General features: G+C 35.6%; 1 protein-coding gene across 16 annotated transcripts in view; it reads right to left on the reverse strand.

The window, feature by feature from the left end:
• The window catches only part of BBX (BBX high mobility group box domain containing), a 351,434-nt gene that overhangs the window by 166,041 nt on the left and 165,313 nt on the right, over window positions 1-20,080 (reverse strand). The window contains exon 2 of one of the 16 annotated variants that reach the window (XM_072614105.1): window positions 18,909-18,976. The exons of 14 other annotated variants lie outside the window; for them this stretch is intronic. The gene's annotated coding sequence lies outside the window, so the exon portion shown is untranslated. Of the gene's footprint in view, window positions 1-18,884; window positions 18,977-20,080 lie in introns of those variants that run through there. One more of the 16 variants, XM_072614106.1, reaches the window with a different exon arrangement.

A 20,080-nucleotide genomic window follows, 5' to 3' on the forward strand; every position in this document is an offset into this window, starting at 1 on the left:
CACCTCAAGAATCCTTTCACCTGCTCGTGCTCTCTTTCCTGAGCTATGGGGCATTTAACTACTTTGTTAGTTTCTTTGGGGGCAACTAGGCAGTGCAGTGGATACAGTACAGTGCCATACCTGGAATCAGAAGATTCGTATTCCTGAGTTCAAATCTGGTCTCAGACACTTACTAGCTGTATGACCCTGGGAAAGTCACTTAACCCTCTCTGCATACATTTCCTCATCTGTAAAATGAGCTAGAGAAGGAAATGGCAAACCACTTGAGTATCTTTGCCAGGAAAACCCCAAATGGAGTCGCAAAGTCAGACATGTATGAACAACATTTATTCCTCATATTATATTAATTCATATTTACATAGGTTATTAATTTATATTTACATATAAATTAATGGTATGTGTGTATTTTTTCTTGCTATTCAAGCTCAATTACTATGTAACCTCTCCCTGGTTAGAAATACTACAAGCAACAAGGAAAAAAACAATTTAAATACTGTGGACATACGGTCAGAATTTCACAAGACCTAGAAGTTTCTACTCTAAAAGATCATAGATCTTGGAACATTATTTTTCAAAGACCAAAAGAGCTAGGGTTGCATCCAAAAATCAAAGTTGAGTGTAATCCAGAATGGAAAAAAAAAATGGGACATCTGACAAACTGAACGACTTTCAGGTATTTGTAACAAAAAGACCAGAACTCAGTGGAAAATTCAATATAAAACATCCAGAAAAAATATAAAGAAAACATTAAAGACTAATTATAAGGTACTCACTAAGGTCAAACTATTTACTTATTATACCTATATGAAAATGTTATCAGTATTCTTAAAACTATCATCGTTACTAAGATAGTTTGAAAAAAAAGTTTGGAACTGAGTTGTATATGAATGGGTGATTCTAAAACAAGAAATTGGGTACAAAATGGTAAAAGCGAGCAATTATAAAAATGGGGTGTGACAGGAATAACTTATACAGAGGAAGGAGGTGGGGTGGAGAACTGGTAATGTTGGAACCTTATTCTCGTCTGGGTTGAAGAGGAAACAAAATAACAAAATGTACATTTAGAAGAGTGTTAGCAGTCTTCTGACCATGTAGAAGTGGTAAGAATAGTGGGGAACAGTATGGGAGAGAGGTGCATGAATTGGGATTTGGGAGGGTAGGGGGAGAGGATGGGGAGACTTTTTCAGGTATGTGTGGATTAAGACAGAGGTAAGGAAATTGGGAGAGGACTCTTGGGGGGTGACTTGGGGGATGGGGTAAAAAGAGAAGCTGAGAAAGAAAATAATGAGTAAAAATAAGATGGAGGTCATTCCCCAATTGATAAATGGTCAAAGGATATGAACAGGCAATTTTCAGAGGAAGAAATTAAAGCTATCTATAATCATATGAAAAAATGCTCTAAATCACTATTGGTTAGAGAGATGCAAATCAAAACAACTCTGAGGTACCACATCACACCTATAAGATTGGCAAACATGACAGAACAAGAAAATGATAAATGCTGGAGAGGATGTGGGAGAGTTGGAACACTAATTCATTGTTGGTGGAGCTGCGAGCGCATCCAACCATTCTGGAGAGCAATTTGGAACTATGCCCAAAGGGCTACAAAAATGTGCATACCCTTTGACCCAGCAATATCGCTACTAGGACTATATCCCCAAGAGATCATAAAAATGGGAAAGGGTCCCACATGTACAAAAATATTTATAGCAGCACTCTATGTAGTTGCCAAAAACTGGAAGTCAAGGGGATGTCCATCAATTGGGGAATGGCTGAATAAATTATGGTATATGAATGTAATGGAGTACTATTGTGCCATAAGAAATGATGAACAAGAAGACTTCAGAGAGGCCTGGAAGGACTTATATGACCTGATGCTGAGTGAAAGGAGCAGAACCAGGAGAACTTTGTGCACAGCAACGACCACAGTGTGCGAGAGTTTTTTCTGGTAGACTTGGAATTTTGTAATAACGCAAGAACTTCTTATTAAAAAAAAAAAAAATCCCAGTGGTGGTTCTCAAGGCAAAATGCCTTCCACACTCAGAGAAAGAAATATGGAAGCCATTCACAAAATGTAGAAGATCATGTTTGTGTATGTGTATGTGTTTGTGTATCATGTTTTGATTTGTTATATGATTTCTTTCACTTATTCTAGTCTGACTACATAGCATGACTATAGTGAAAATATACTCAATAGGAAAGTATATGTAGAATCTATACAGAATTGTATGCAGTCATGGGGAGGGAGGGGGGTTATGGGGAGTAGGTGGGGGGGATAAAATCTCAATTGTATGGCAGTGATTGTTAAACATTAAAAAATAAAATTAAAAAAAAAATAAGATGGAGGGAAATTCACAAGTAGTCATTATAACTTTGAATGTGAATGGAATGTTTTTAGCAGCTCTCTTTGTGAAGGCAAAGAACTGGAAATTGCAGGGATCCCCATCACCTGGGGAATGGCTGAACAAGTTGTGGTGTGTGGCTGTGATGTAATACTGCTGTTACAAGAAATGATGAGCTCAATAACCTTAGAAAAGCATGGAAAGACTTGTACAAAATGATGAAGAGTGAACTGATAGCAACAACGCTGTTTTAAGAATGACTGAGCAACTAAGTCATTCTGACTATTACAAATACACAAATTAAAAACAGGACATATGAAGAAAGATGCTATCTGCATCCAGAGAAAGAACCAATAAAGAGAAGTATGTATAGAATAATTTACACATATGCAAACAATATACACACACCTAATTTGTGTCTCTTGGTAGCTATATCTAGGGCTGTGGGGAGGGAAGAAAAAAAGGAAAAATAAAAGAAATTTACATGATAACTTATACTTCGAGATAACAGCAAGTTGTACATGGTAGATTTGTAGTTTCATGTACAGTCATCTTTTTAATTGGGAATGCTTATTTTGTTCTATAAATTGAAAATAAAATAAATTTGTAAAAAAACAATGAACATAGGCTCCTTATGGGTACGGACTGGAGTGTTTATTATTTTTATAATTGAGCACCTAGCAGAGTTTTTGGCAAATGGCAGACATTTAATGACTAATTATTGATTTTTTCATGATATCCTTAAACCTGTCCCACGCTACAAGATGTCCTTAACACTTAAGTTATAAGACAGCTTTGCCATTTGTATGCACTATTGTAGCCATTTTCATGCAATTATCCTTCCTAGAATTCTCTTATCTCCATGATACCTTCAAAATTTCATTTAGAACTTAACCTACAGAATCTTGGGATAGGTCTAAAATCAAAAAAACTAAAAGAGTCAATATCTCCTCAAGTGATACCAAAAAAAGTTAAACCAAGACTGGTCCTTGTTAAAATTATGAAGCAAGTCAAATATTTTTTTCCCTTGAACTGAGTAGGTACCTTTTTTCCCTTTCAAGTTAGTAATGGGTCTTGAGACTTATCTGCTTTCTTCTCTCAGTAATTCATTCTCTGTTTATGAAACCAGACCAGTATAAGAAGTTCTCAAACTACTCTTTGTCTAGGGTCATTCTTTTGCTCAAAAAATCTTCAACACCTCCCTTCGACTGGTATACAAGGCCATCCAAAATTTACCACCTTTATTTCCTATTATTTCCCTCCAGATACTCTTTAAAATATTTTACTACCTTTTGTCTTCACATCACTTTCATTTCCTAATACATGTTTCCTTCCTTCCCCAGCCAAACAAGATATTCCTTGACAGAAAGCATAGAAAAGAAAAAAAAATTTCAGCTTAGCAAAACTAAACAAATTAAATGCATATGCAGTGATCTACACTCATAATGTCTTGCATCAGCAATAGGACAGGGATGTCTTCTCCATGCATTTTTTATGTCAACTAAATTGAACCATTCTGTTCCTAAACCACATAAAGCACTTTTTCCTCCTTTTTTACTTTGTTCACCCAGTTCCCTACCTAGAATGCAGTCTCCCTACCTTCGTCTCTGAAAGTGCTGAATTTTTAACTAATCTTTTCAAGGCCATTTCAAATTCCACTGTTCCTATAAGGCCTTCCCTGATCAGTAAGCACCTTCTTTCCCTCTTAGCTTTCATTAAAAAAAAAAAAAATCCTTCAACTCTACTTATCATGTATTATTGTATATTAGAAACAAATATATCTTTCCCTTAGACTGTAAGCTCTCTGGGGTCAGGGACCAAGTCCTACATAAACTTTTTATTTCATTCTTGCATTTATCGTGTTTACTCATTTTTATTGAATTTGAATTCAGCTTCCTCCTAACATTTATGCATTTAGTAATAGCTAATGGTCAACCCAAATGAAACAAAATCCTCTGCCCTGGCCAAGCAGAAAGCAGATTCATCTGACCCCTCATCTCTATCTAGCCAAAACTGATACTTGTGGGCCCAACCAAGCGAGGAACATAAAAACAGAATCAGAGGACATAATAGCTGCTGTAGAAATTTACCTCCTTTCTTATTTCTCCCCAACTAGGATACCCGATAAATATTTATTAATCACTGACCATGTGCCAGGTACTATGTGCTAAGCTCTAGAGGTGCAAAGAAAGAAAAAAGAAAAAAGGCAGTCCATACTCTCGGAGGAACTTACAACCTCAAAGGGACAACAACATAAAAATAATTACGTAGAAGTCAAGCTTTATACAGGATAAACTGAAACTAATCTATAGGGACCTCACAGTCTAATGGGGGACACAACATGAAAACAACTATGTAGAGTACAATTCAAGCTATTCATAGGCTAAATTGGAATTAATCAACAGAAGGATGGCACTAGAATTAGCAGAGACTGGGGAAGATTTCCTGTAAGAGGTGGAGTTTTAGCTAAAACTTACAGGAAGTGAGGTGGCAGAGATGAGGAGGGAGCCCAAAGGCTTGGAGTTGGCACAGTAAGGAGTCCAGTGCCACTAGATTGCAAAGTACATAGTCAAAGGTGGTGGAGGGGTGGGTAAGGCTTAAGAAAACCAGAAAGGTATGTGAGGGGAGGGTGCAGTTTTTGAAAACCTTTGAATGCCAAACATGGAATTTTATATTTGATGCTGGAGGTGATAGAGAGCCCCTAGACTTAACTGAATTAAGGAGATGGCAGGGTCAGACCTGCCCTTTCACATCTGAGTGAAGGATGGAATAAAGTGGGGAGAGACTTATAGTAGGCAATCCCTCCAGCAGGCTATGAAATAATCCAAGCATGATGTAATGAGGGCCCACCCATCAGGGATGTGGTAGTGTAAGAAGAAAGAAGGAGGGCAGAGGAGATGTCGGGAAGGTGACATCTATAGGCCTTTGCAGCCTATTGGATATGGGGGGAGGGGTGGAGGGGAAAGAGTGGGGAGTCCAAGGATGACAGCTAGGTTGAGGACCAGAATCCTATGCTGCCTATCTTTATTTAGATTCTTGTTTCCACTTTCCTAAAATTGAACAACATTTTGTGTTCTTCAGGGTGTGACCTGATGAGCAAAGACAACGTATTATTTTTGTCTTTGTATCACAAGTACCAGGCACCTAGTAGGAGCTTAATAAATGCTTCTGTTGATTGGTTACAATGCCTGCCTAGACATATACTAGCTATAAAACTTCACAGTTTAGCTAGTTAGACTCCCAAGCCTATACTCTTTTGGTCTGTTAAGCTTATCCTGAGCTGCTGAAACTCAAGTGTATCAAAGGCACGAGAATTGGAGACTTCTGGATGGAAGAAACATTTTTAAGTACGGAAACCAAGAGGGAACCTTTCAATCAAACCACTTAACCCTATTATTCCTAATCTTAAAGTAGGTTTTGGCTGACTGTACTATGTCCTAGTAAATAAAATCAGAGTTAAGAAAGACAACGGTTGGGAGAAAGGGGTCTTTTGATTGTTTGTGTCATCTAGGTTTTTAATATTTTAAAAATTTTTTAAAAACACCTGTCAAAAAGTTTCTACAACTCAAAAGACAGATCCATCGGAATCTTATCTTTTACTTTTGTCCCTGTTCTTTATTTCCAACCAAAAATGACATGGGGATGGGGGATGGGTAAGGAAACCAGGTATTTCCAACCATTATGCTAGCTTAACTTTTGGCTTAGCTTAAGAAGGCCAAAGCTTGCCCTAAAGTCAGTATAGTCTAAATCCCTTCAAATTTTATTAACCTAATTTTAAGTAATACACATACATAAAAAACTAAACTCCATGACATTTACATTACATTAACTTCTGTAAATGATAAGCCCCATATATTGAGTTCCCCTTATTAAAAAGGACTACTTACACTGCCACCCTAACAAAACAAGTTAATTTTGCTGTGCCCATCACTCCTTGTAATCCACCGTGAATTTTAAACACCTCTGATGTAGCTTCAATAATGAAATGGGCTTATAATGACTACCAATTTCAAGAGAACCATAGAAAGCTCCATGTCAAATGAAAGAATGAGCCCCATAATTTTAAATGATCATAAAACAATCTTGCACAAGTCTAGTATTAATATTTTTAGTGCTTACTGGAACACAAGTATTCAAATCAACCTAAAATAAATCACCATGATAATCACCTACCATGATTCTAAAATAACAAAAGAATAATCAACGCTCATATACTACATTTAGCCGAGGGCTCTCATCTGTTAAATTCTATTATACGTGTATGAGCTATAAAAAGTATTTGTATATTTGGGAAATCTATGAATACAGTAGGATGTGCTAAAAAAAAGTCTTTCAAGGTATCTTCTGAGATAATCTGGTGCATATGTATTTTCCTACAGATATTTAGAACAAGAGTAGCAAATTCCTCTGAGTTAAAGTCACAAATACATCAATTTAGAATTAGTAAAACAGGCTATATCTTTCAGCTACTCTTTACCGCCACGTGGGTTTCAGATGAGAAAACAGATATTTTGGAAATGAATATGAGTACCAGTGATACAGAAATATAAAATATAAATAGTCATGTATAAAATATAAACTATATGAATATGAATAAAAATGTAATATATATAGGCAATTTAATATATACAGGCAATTTAATTCCTAAGTATTAATCTCAAGTCCTGTGAGATAGGCCCTCAGATCTCTAATCTCCATTTTATTTATTAGAAAAATAAGGTATACGGAGAGTGACTTGTTCCATGTTACAAGGAAATAGAACAACTGAGGTACTGTGTGACCTTGGGCAAGTCACTTCATCCTATTTGCCTCAGTTTTCTCAACTGTAAAATAAACTAGTGAAGGAAATGGCAAACTACTCCAGTATCTTTGCCAAGAAAACCCCAAAATGGGGCCATGAAGACTCAGATGTGACTGAAATGACAGTAACATGACTCCAAATACCATTCTACTTAGGCATTAATGAGACAGCATATATTGTTTACAATTCATAGCACCATTTTGCTTGTACACCTGGGGAAATGCAAAGAGAATTAATTAATCATAATCCCTGCCCTCAAAGACCTTACAATGTAGCAGACTAACAATTCTGTAATATTTTACCTAAAAGAAATTGCAAAGCAACACTGGAAAACATCATTACCTCTGATAAATAAATAATTAAAGAGTATCTTTGCACATAGTAGGCATTCCTAAATATTAAATGACTGATATTTTTCAGACTAGCTTTATATTTTACAGCTCTCTAAATACACAATGATTAGCATTTTAAATGTTATTCAAACATCCCTCCTAGTGGATTTTTCATACAGGTGAAACATCAATATGAAAAATAATATTCACTTTCAGGGAAATGCTTTTTCTCAGTTTCAATAAAGCCTCACTAGATTAAGGAATGCAGTACGTGAAATTATTCAGAACACAATTATTAGGTGCCATCTAGTGGATGTTTTTATAGGGCTTTTCTATTTACCTTCCTCTATTACTGTATTTCTTCCCATTCTTACACAGGAAATAAGGTTTGATATTTTAAGCCTTGGATAAACCTAACACCTCCCCTCTCCCACACTACCCACCCACCACACATACCGCAAGGGGAAAAAAAGAAAAGCCTAGTGCATTCAAGAATGCAAACTACATTGTACAGAATCTTATGATCCATAATAACACTTCATCATCCATCACTTTTTGCAGTTAGTAAATAATATCCTCTATCTTTTGTTAAAAAAGTCTAATCTGACTATTGATTTTATATATTTTACATATATTGATTTCAAACCTCTGTCCAGGCCTGTGATACTCTTTCAGTGAATAAGGAGCAACCCAATTATCTCCTAAGTGGTCAAGTATGCAATAAAGCAGCTTATACAAGTTTGGAGAGAGATTCAATTTAACAAACGTCCTTTTACCAATCATCACAAATCATAGTAATAGACAATGAGCATCATTATACATGAACAGTAATTACAGTTACTGCTAACTCCATACCATATAAACCCAAATTCAAGTAGTGAAAATAAAGTACATGAGATACATGAAAATTAACACGCTCCTCTGCGTGTTAGGAGTAATATATGCTAGCTATAGCAGAAACAGCCTACCAAAAAGGACAACAGAAATTTCCATGATGGTCAATTAAGATACAATTAATTGAAAATATTAATGTAAGCTCAAAGACAAACGCAAAATAGCAAATTGAAGTAGTTGTTTAGCCTTGTTCTCCAATGATTCTGATGAAGGTTTTTATTCAGATTTATTCTGATGAAATACATTTTTAGATAAGTTATACTAACGTAGTTAAGACCATCACTTTGCTCTGGATGTCGAGACATTCTATGAGTGTTTTGAAAACATTTCAAGGGCAGATTAGTTATAAGAGTTTGGAATCCGTGTTAGTGGAAGAAGAGCCCATGCTGAAGAAACCACAGGACCTTGAAGTACTAAAGATATTTATGTACATGTCTTATTCCCCTGTGCCCCATTAGATTATAAGAGCCTTTAGCACAAAGAACACTATCTTCTTTTTTTGCCTTTTTATTCTCCATTTTTAGGAAAGTGCTCTACCTATAGAAGATGTTTAAAAATTCACCTTCTGTTAGTAAATGGTTGAATTTAACTTCCTTATATTTACTAGAATTTTCCCTATCATGCCGAATTTATAAAATACCTTCCTTTAAGAGTTTTTATTCTGACACTGATCATAGGGATCTACAATGTTGAGTGAGAATCAACCTTAGTAATCATCTAGTTCAATCATTTCATTTTGTATATAAGGTAATTGAGATCTAAAGAGGTTATATAACTTGCCTAATATGACATAGATAATTAATGGCAGAACCAGGCTAATCAAGCTGTTTTTTCCCCTTCATTCTTCTCCAGATTTTCAATCTTCCTCTATCAAAAATGTACTTAGCTGATCAGTTCTGTTTGACTCTAGGTGGCCCCCATGGACTTTGTCCATGGGATTTTCTTGGTAAAGTTACTGGAGTGGTTTGCCATTTCCTTCTCCAGCTCATTTTACAAATGAGGAAACTGAGACAAAACAGAGTTAAATGACTTACCCAGAATCACACAGCTAGTAAGTGTCTGAGGCCAGATTTGAACTCTTTCTACCTCCTGACCCAGCACTATCCACTGTGCCACCTAGCTGCAATCTACATATCCATCTATCTATTTATCTACCTGTGCTACAATATATGATTAATATAATATACTATATGTGTTATAGTAATATGTAATAAATTATTAAGTGCCTAATATTTGCAAAGTACTCGGAATACAAATATGAAACAAGATAGTTATTGACGTAAAGGAATTTACAATCTAGCAAAGGGGGATGGGATATGAGCACAAATAAATAAAATAAAAATGGAACATGTTAAGAGTAAAGGAGAGGTTCAAATAAAGTGTTATAAGGAATCTGAGGGTGGAAAGAAAAATGCTAGCCGAGGGGACTTGTATACTTGTACACATAAAGGGTGCTCAGAAGTCTTAGTACAGTTCTAAGCTATTAAAGCTTTAATGACCCCTAAGTTATTAAAGCTCAAAACTACACTATGATTTTTGGAACACTAAGTATATATGCATTTGGCACCATACTGTTTATACAGGTGTTGAAAGAAAATTGAATGGAAGTTGTCAAGAATGAAATCTACAAAAAGCTTCTGCAAGAGATCTTGATGTCCCTGGATTGGGTAAGAATTTGAGAGGCCAGTAAACAGGGAAGCCAGGCGTCAAACTGACTGAGGAAGTTGGTGGCCTTTAGGAAAATTTCATCACCTCTTCAGGAAAGGCGGGAGGAGGTTTCATGCCTTCTACCACTATTTTCACAAAGTTTATTTTGGCAGTTAATGAGGCTGTCTAGAGTCATTCCATTCATTTATTCATGAGTTTACAATTTTCCCCTTGGTGTTTGTTGTTGTAAAGCTGGGAGCTGCTGATTTATAGCAATACTCAGAAATTTACCAACACAGGAATGCACACACATAGTCACTCACATTTAATCAGCTTATGTTTCATTTCCCCAAATCTAAGATTTGAATTATCCTGTCACATTTAAAATATGGCACTTCTGACTGTGGGTATGATTATCTTGTTTGTTATATTTGTTGCATTTTACATTTGTATACACATGTGTATTTTTATATTTGTTAATTTTTAAAGGAACACACATCCATGTATATTTCATGAAAATTATTTATAACACATGCATATAAACATTGCAAATGAAAGTGTTGATCCGACTGCAGAAACAAGTTGAGACCAAGAAATGATGGAGGGGTTAACCATAAAATGGGTTCTTTGTAGGTTGTAAATGAATTGCATTATAGGATTTCTATACAGATGCCTTACTTTAGCTCCTATTCTTTAGAACATGTACGAGCTGTTCATAAGAAAAGGCTTCAAACGAGTGGCATCAAAGATCAGGTATTCCTACCAGATTACAACCTCTGCCACAGGTTGTAGGGTTAGTCAGTCAAAGCAATTCTACATGCTCAGGGTCAGGTAATCCCTTTCTCCTCCCTCTCCCCCACACTTGGCAATACACTATGATCAAAGTAATCAGGTTAAATGTCAAAACTTCTGAAGGCACTAGTATCTCACAAACTTCCAATAAGAGCCTTTCAAAATAATATAAAAGTTTATAATCAATAACAATATAGATGTATCCTCATACGCTAGGAATAACCTGGGAAAATTAATGACTGGTGAGGCAACAACCCAAGGATCATTGTGCTTTAGGAAACATGAACACATATCACTCTGGATCAAAGGCTTTACTGACACTAATCAAAAGGGTCAAATGGAAGAATCAACATGCCTGACTTTCATACTATTGGAGAATTTCCGAAGCTTTGGATATTTGAAGAACCAAAATACCAACTCCCCCCAAAACTGTTACAAAATGTTAAACTCTATCCAGTATCTGCTTATAGGATTTTTCACCTTCAAAAATGAGAGTCCATGTGAGTATAATTAATGTTTTGGGTTATCCTGAGTTCACTTATTTAGTGAATTTTGTGGTCGGAGGAATGATTAACTTTATGGTTTATAGTCATATTACTCCATGAGAGAGCTTATTTATATTACAGTTTAAAATTTGCAGATTTTGAATGTTTAAAAAAGAGGAGGAAATATATTATAAAATTAATTCTAAGAAATTTGCTAACTTTAAGAGGAAGTTCCTCAGAGTTATATATTACCATTTTTCGTAGAGTATATTATTAGATGAAAACACCCTAAATGCAACATTATTAAAGGGAAAGTGTGAAAGAGATCTTACTATCAGAAAGTTTGTAAAATCTAAAATTCATCATGAATAAGAATTCATTTCTATCTTGAGCAACCTCATTTCCATTCTTTAAATACCTGACAAATTAACAGCTGAACTGACAGAAAACTACATAACTTGGTTAAAAGGGAAATAGTAAGGGTAGGATAGGGAATGAGGAATCAGAAATGGGGAAATGCTATTTTTTAACATGAAGTTCTAGGTGTGAAAATTTTAAATAGAAATTATTCCATTCTTAGCAATGTGAGACAAAAATGGCAGCACTATACCTTTCAATTCTGGTCAACCAAATTTGCCCGTCCTCACACTACTTTCTAAATTTTACATTCTAGCCATGTATGCCACCGTTCTCTGGAATGCCCTTCCCTGTCCTCTCCATTCATTTATGGCTTGTCCCTTCATTAGATTTAAAAGTTCCTTGAGGGCAAAGGCTATCTTTTGCTATTTTTATCCCCAGTGCTTTGTCTTCAAAACCCTCCTACAATCTTTTGTCATGATAATGTTGGAAACAAAACACATGCCTATCAAATGCGAGTTCAACAAATTATGGCACATGAAAGTGATGAAATAGCTCTTTTGCCAAAAGAATTGGCAAGTATGAGGAATTCAGAGAAATATGGGAAGACAGATAACTGATACAGTGAACCGTGAGACAATTACACACTATCATGACTACAATTATGTAAACTGTTTTGTTTAAACTGATAATTCAAAGGAAAATTATGAGGAAATGATCAGATAGTGAGGATTCAGGTTTCAGAGAAAAATAGAGAAACTATTCCAGGTGAGACATTTTTTAAAAAAACAATTTTGTTTTATTAATTTTTTTGTTTTTAATTCTGATCATCTGGTCTTAATTCTGAGGAGCCTGAAGTCATCTGCTACATAGTTACTTAACTTTTCTTGGCCTCAGTTTCCTCAACTGCGAAAAATGGGAGTGGGGTGGACTAACCTCCCTCTAAGTCCATTTCAGCTTAAATTTCTGTAATCAAGTCCCCATGGACAAGTGACCGGCCAACAGAGCTTTGCTGATAACTTTCACTTCAACATTATAGGCATCACCCCTGAAATTAAAATTATTTTACTCACTTAAAAGCTTAATGAATTTTTAAGTGAGATATCAATCATCAGCAGTTGGCGGTGGTTTTTTCACTAGCCAGAAACACAAGATTAACCTCTAAAGCTACTATAGAGATTTTGAATTCTTAGATATAACATGACGGTGATTTCTGAGCGGAAAAATCTTCACACAAAGAAATTCAAATTTGCCAGTACATATGAATAAAGTCAGACATAGCCAGAGTGAAAGGTAACAGATGGTATGCTACACTGGCACTAACCTAATGTAAAGAGACCTAGGGGAAAGGTTCCATTGTATTGGGTAGATGTCCTATGGAGGATTTATGAAAAGACACATCTAAGAATTGCACAGGACCTAAAGGCAGGGATGGGTAGCAATATATGCCACTGGAGGGTGTACAAATATTGAGAGATCTCATATCTAATGAAATCTAAGTAAGTTTCCTGAAATATCTAAATAAGATTTTCTTCTTTTAACATTATTCTTCCCCCAGAGAAATTCAGTTTCGTAGATACCAATACTTTTTTTTACTGCCTAAATATTTACAACAACTACCAGTCATGGACAGAATTGCTATTTGCAGCCTTTGTATGACTCTAATAAAATGTGTGAACAGTTTTTATGCTTCACACTTTATTTTACACAGCTCAAAAGTCTTTGGGGATATCATTCTAAATATCCACTTCATGGTCTGCACTGATTTTCTTTGTTGAATTCAACTATTAACCTATTTGCACTGAGAAGTAAAAGCATCTTCTCCCTCCGCCATGACCTCCCTACTCATATCCCACCCCAAATTCTAAAAAACGTGCCAGTGTAGCACAGTCAGAATAATCTGAAAGTTCCACTGGATGATCTTCAGTGAGCAGAGCAACAGATAGTTACAGTTAAGATTCAACTCATTCTTTTGGCCCTCAGAATATAGTACTTTTAACAATATTCCAGTTGGCAGGATTTAAGTTTCAAGCTATCACAGTTCAGCAGCAGAATAACAAATCTTAAGTCTCATAAAAAAGAAAGAGATGATATTTTCCCTCCACTCAAGGAAGAAGTGGAGAGAAAACCCTACAGTTTCAATTACTGACAGACACCAGTGAGTCAATCAAAAGGCATGTATTAGGTGTGTTTTTTGTTGATTGCTTATGTTGTGTTTTTTTTTCCTTTGTCACAAAGGAGAATTCAAAGGAAGATATATGGGAAAATGACTATAAGGTAAAATATGAAAAGACATTAGCATAACTATGAAAAAATCTGGCAACAAACTATGTGGGTTTTAATGATAAATACTATACAGAAGTTACTGTTGTAGCAAATGTCTAATCTGAATGCTTATTTTGATTTCTTCATGCTACTGAATTCAAATAACTTTTGTTGGGAAACTGCAGAAGCTCAGCTGAGTCAAAGAACATATTTCAGACAGCTGCTTTGTGTTTGTGAGACTAAAACAATTGCAGTTTGAGTAACAGCAGGTTGTACAAAGAGGAAAAAAATATATACGAGAACAAAAATATCGGTCAGCCAAAACATGTTCCAAGTATCCTTAATTGTTCCTGAAAATAGGGAGACCTACAAAGGAAATTGTTTTATATTGATTTCTGTAAAATGTCCAGAATGTCTTCACAGATACTATCTAGTGATGAAAATGAAATCTAACTACAAGGTGTCCCAAAGTTTTAACACAGTTTTCAGCTATTATTAAAGCTTACTAAGACTGGAGATAGCCTGGATAAGTTGTACAGAGTAAAATCCTATTTATCCAGAAATCACTCTTGGCACCTCAGTTTCCTCCATCCTTAAAACAAGGTTAGCCTAGATAATCTTTGATTCTTTTCAGCTCTAGCACTACTCATTCTGTGCTTCTCCCTAAGCAGGAGCCCAAATTAAACAGTGCCATTTTGCACACACCTTTTTAATATAAAAGAGACAAATCACCACAAAAATCTGACGCAGAAGTAAATTCCATGGCATGTCCTGAGAGGTCCATATATTCTCTGCTAAATCTCCTAAATTATCTATATCCACAATAATTACGGATCTTCATGGCAATAATTCTGAGACACTGCAAGATATTCAAATACTCACTTATATTTACTTACTAAGACAGGAAAGGAGCTACTGTATATTACAAGATTAGGAATGAGTGCTGAACCAAAATGAAGTTTCTAGTTAATACTAAATTACAAAGAAAAACATTTAACTTGACCAAATACTCCATGTCTCACATATCATGACTGATAAAATTTTACTATAATTTTCATTTTCAGAAATTTGGGTGTTTGTTTTTTTCTTCCCTCTTATCACATCAACCACTCTTTGCTTGGTTAGATAATTTCTCATCATTGATTAGAATAATTAAAATTGAAACTACAGATATTTAATAAATCAGTTTTCATATATTTGGGGAATACCTATCTATAAATGAAAAGAGGGCATTTTCTAAAGAGCCTCAGTTGGAGAAAGCTTTTAAATATAGAAGCTTCAGACCCAAATCTCCACATGCGTATGGGAAACTTCCATTTATAGACATCATCATCATCTTTAGAGCTGGCTTTTCAGAGTTTCATTGTTTCTGAAGACTTTAACAAATAGTATTTTATTCGATTCTCAGAACAACCCTGGGAGGTAGGCGTAAAATTCCCATTTTACAGATGAGGAGACTGAGGCAGGCAGAAGTTAAGTGACTTCCCCAGGGTTCAACTCCATAAACTGTCATATCCTGTTAGCACTTCAAACTAAATAGTCCAAAACGGAACTTGTTATCTTTCCTCTAAGACTGTTCTCTTCTGGACTTTATATTTTTTTTAATCTGTATCACTACTATTCATTCATCCAGTGTCCAATGTTTGAAACTTTCTTTGATTATTTAATTTCATTTCTCTAATAAAACTATATGAATATTGATTTAGAATCAAAAGGGCCTTAGAGGTCCTGCAGGGTAACCTCATATTTTACAGATGACAAAATTGAGGACCACTGTGGTTAAATGACTTGCCCAAGGTAATACAAGTACTCTGTGATAGAGGGAAGGTTTGAAGCCAGGTCTTCTCACTCCAAATCCAGAGTCTTACCAGTTCCCAAATTCTGTATCTCTGTACTACTGATCACCTCTGTCTCTTCCTCTCTCTTCCCATTCTTACCATGTCAGTACAAAATCTCTCTGCCATCCTCCTGGTTTATTGCAATAGCATCCCCTTTTTATCTCTTTCAGTTCAGTCAGTCAGTAAGTCAATCAACATTTAGTAAGTGCCTACTGCATGCCAGGCGCTATTCTATGCTGGGGACACAAGAAGACGCAAAAGACAGTCTTTGCTCTTGAGTTGAGGCTAACAAGGAGAAAATATGAAAACAACTACACACAAAGTAGAGATTATCAGTAGTGGGAAAGCAATAGCATTAAGGGGAAACAGAAAAGGTTTCTCGCAGAAGGTAGGATTTCTGGTGGGATTTTAAGGAAGCCAGAGAATCCAGGAGGCAGAAAGGAGATGAGAAAGCATTCCAGGAAGAGGGGATAGCCAGTGAAAATAGTTAAAGAACAATAATATTCCTCATCTAAAGATCTCACAAGGTCACTCCTTGGATCAAATACCTTCAGTTGCTCTATATGCTCTAAATGAGTCACATTGAGCTTTCTTTGGCTGGTATCCAAGGTCATTTACAAGCCACTCTTCTGCCTTTCCAGTCTGATGTCAAGTACTAAAGGCTCCAGCTGAAATAGATGGATAATTGTCTATTTCCATGGTGTGTCTTGCCCTTGAGTACATCCCTGCTCACATGATTAGCTATAACTAGGAGGTCCTCCTTCCTGCACTGTGCCTATTGAATTTTTACCCATTTTCAGAGCATAACCCAAATACTACTTCTTCTTTGATCACCCACCCTCCATTAGCAAGGGGAGAAGGGGAGGAATGTTTGAACCTTACCTTGCATTTGATTTTCTGTCTCTTAAATAAACTTTTATATTATTGTGCAATATAGTTAGCCATGTATCTATCATATGCCCCTACAAAACTACAAGACTACAATAAATTTGTATTTCCCAAATGTCTAGCTTAGTCTTTTCTCTCTAAAAATAAATTTTAATTGAGCTAGACTCATTAAATAATTTTTACTAAGCACCTTAGGTATTGCGAAGCACTGTGCTAAACACTAGGGAAACAAAGAAAGACAAAAGACTGTTCACGTTCTTAAGGAATTCAGAGTCCAGTTGGGGAGGCAGGAGTGGTGAGGGAATAAAATACCTATGTACAAAGAAACTGGATGTACAAGATAAACTGGAAATAATCAATAGAAGGAAGCCACTAGAATGAATTAGGAAAGCCTTCCTGCAGAAGGTAGGATTTTAGCTAGGACATGAAGGAAGCCAAGAGGCAGAGATGAGAAGGGACAGCATTCCAGGCATGGTGGACAATCAGTGAAAATGCCTGGAGTCAGAAGATGGAGTGTCTTGTTCAAACAAGGAGGGCAATGTCATTGGACAGGAGAGTACGTTGGGGTGGGATGGAGGGGAGTGGAGATAAGTTGTAAAAATACTAGAAAAATAGGGCAGGTTATAAAGGGCATTGAATGTAAAAAAACAGACTTTATTACTTGATCCTTAAGATTATAGGGAGTTTATTAAATAGGGGGTGACATGGTCAGATCTGCACTTTAGGAAGATCACTTTGACAGCTAAGTAGAGATGGACTGTAACCAGAGAGAAATGTGGCAAAGAGAGCAATCAGAAGATTCCTGCAATAATCCAGGCATAAAGAGTTAAGAGCCTCTACCAAAACTGAGGAATATCTGAATTATGTACTGTATTTATTAATGTAAAAATGGTACTGATATTATATAGCAGATCCATTTAACAGCTAGTCTCTAAATATTAGACAAGTAACATGGCAGAGTAGATAAAGGACTGAACTTCGGAATCTGGAAGACTTTAGATATTTAACAGCCGTTAACACTGGACAAATCACTTATTTTCTCTTTTTCTCAGTTTTCTCACCCATAAAATGAGAGGATTATATCTTTGAGGTTTAGACTCCGAATTCATACTTTTAGGACTACTCTTAAGTAATGGAATGGGAAGAAATTAAGTACAAGGATTTGTCCAAAAAGGCTTACAAATTTGTACTTCATAATGTCTTTTAAAATCTTTCCTCCTTTCTATCCTCATAACTACCATAATAGTTCTGACCTTTGAAATCTCATGTTTATTAGCATCTCTTTCTCATCTTTCTTTGTGTTTATTTACTTTACACTTCCCTCCCCCAATATAGCTTTAAATATCATAGGATAAAGTCTAAACTTCTTAGTCTGGCATTTAAGGACCTCCAAAATCTAGCCCTAATCTCTTCTCAGCTGCATTTCCCTTCCACAAATTCCTTACTCAAGTACAATTGGCTTACATACAATTTCCTCAAAACCCTCTAGTATTTTCTACTCTCCCAAAGTCTCCTAAATGGGAAAAGGGAATAAGCATTTATTTAAGTATTCCCATACCTACTGCGTGCCAGGCTCTGTGCTAAACACTGTACAGATATTGTACTTAGTACCTGTATTTGTACTTGGTCACTATCTGTATGATGCTTAGTACAAAAGAGTACAGTTGTTTCTCACCAGTATCCTTGAAGGCAGGTGATACTACGGTCTCCTGCCCTTTTTTTAGTAACTGAGGATAAAGGGGATATTTCCACTATTATCTCCCACTCACTCAAATGATACACCATTCTTCAAGGCCTAGCTCAAAGTCTATCAGCTCTTTAAAGCCTTTACTGACCACTCTAAGCTGAAATCCTCTGTTCCTACTACGCTTAAGTATTTTTTTAAACATTCATTTAATCATTAATTATATACTGCACCTTGTAACTACTGCTATTGTCTTAAGACTATTAAGTGATACATAGTTATTTAACTTTACTTGTTAAATTCTCCTGAATTTTGTGATGGCAGGAACTCTCTTGTATCCTTTTATATATATATGATTCCACACAGTACCAGTCAAAAGACCTTTACCCATAATAGGGAGTCAACAAAAATCAGTTTCTGTTAAAAGAAACAGCACTTTGACCTGAAACCAGATGACTACTCTTGAGTATATGGTTTCTGTTGACTATTCCAGTTTAAACTGAGGCAGAACAACATTAAATATTAAAAAAAAGAACAGTGGAGTGTTTTGGTTTCTCACTTGGCAGATTCTCACTCTCCTTACTTTGAAGAAATTGCAAAAATCTCCAGTGGCCCTTCCATCTTTCTTTTTCTTCTCTTTCTCCCATCTCCCTAAAAGATAAAGGAGATGGGCCCACTCAAGGACAGGGAAGAAGAACCTTTCTATTTTTTTAAACCCTCATCATACATCCAGAGAAAGGAGAAACAAAAGGCTAATATGAGAAAAAGATCAAATATCTGAGAAGAAGGAACTTTCTTTGTCTCAATCTCATCAATCTGGGACCTTAACTAGCCATGTACTGTTTAGTAAATACACACACACACACACACACCACCACCCCTCCCACCCCAAGGACTGGTTTTGAAATCATTTGAATGTAAATTATATCAAGCAAACAACTACCTATGGCGTCATAACTGAAAATATTTAAAAAACATACTTAAATTGTCCTTTGAAGAGACTCCAAAAAAGGCCAGAGAAAGAACATCCATAAATCTACTTTGGCCTAAAAGGGCTACCGTTTTGATAACTCTATCCAGTAAAAATAAGAATCCATATGACCCCTGGCACTATGTATGATCTAGAATTTTTTATCCTGGATGTTCCAGATCACTTGCTAGTGTTCAAAATGGTTCTTAGCTGTTGGAAGGTAACTAAGTGATGACCACGCAAACTCCATGTTTGTGAATAGCTCTAAGCTCTGGGAAATAATAATAAACATTGACATTTTTAGGGTCTTTTTTCCCAACATATTAATCAGTTTCAATGATATTTTTTTTCTTTCTGTTTAAAAAATATTTGTTATATGGAGTGGTTTTTTGGGAAGAGAAGGGGGGAGAGACACTGGAAGAAATTTTAACAAAAGATACCAATTAAATTCATTTAATTAATCAATAATAATATATTTTAAAATAATGCTTCCACATATCCAGCTATAGCTATTGTAAAATGACAAGGACAATAAAATGAAAAATCATAAACTATGAATCACCCTGCTACATTTCTGTCATCGCTTCAAAATATTTCTCCAATTAGCTTTATAATAAAAGAAATCTCATAGATTTTTCTCTAATAAAATCCATGTTCAAAGATGTTTATCCCAAATCTTCATGCTTGTTTGTGGAATAAACAAGGTTTCCTTCCTCAAAAAATACATATTACTCTTACAAGGGTGATGTGTAGCTCTCTAAGAGTTATGTCAAAAGCAAGTGTTC

Source organism: Notamacropus eugenii, chromosome 5, assembly GCF_028372415.1.
Source record: "Notamacropus eugenii isolate mMacEug1 chromosome 5, mMacEug1.pri_v2, whole genome shotgun sequence".
NCBI lineage: Eukaryota > Metazoa > Chordata > Mammalia > Diprotodontia > Macropodidae > Notamacropus > Notamacropus eugenii.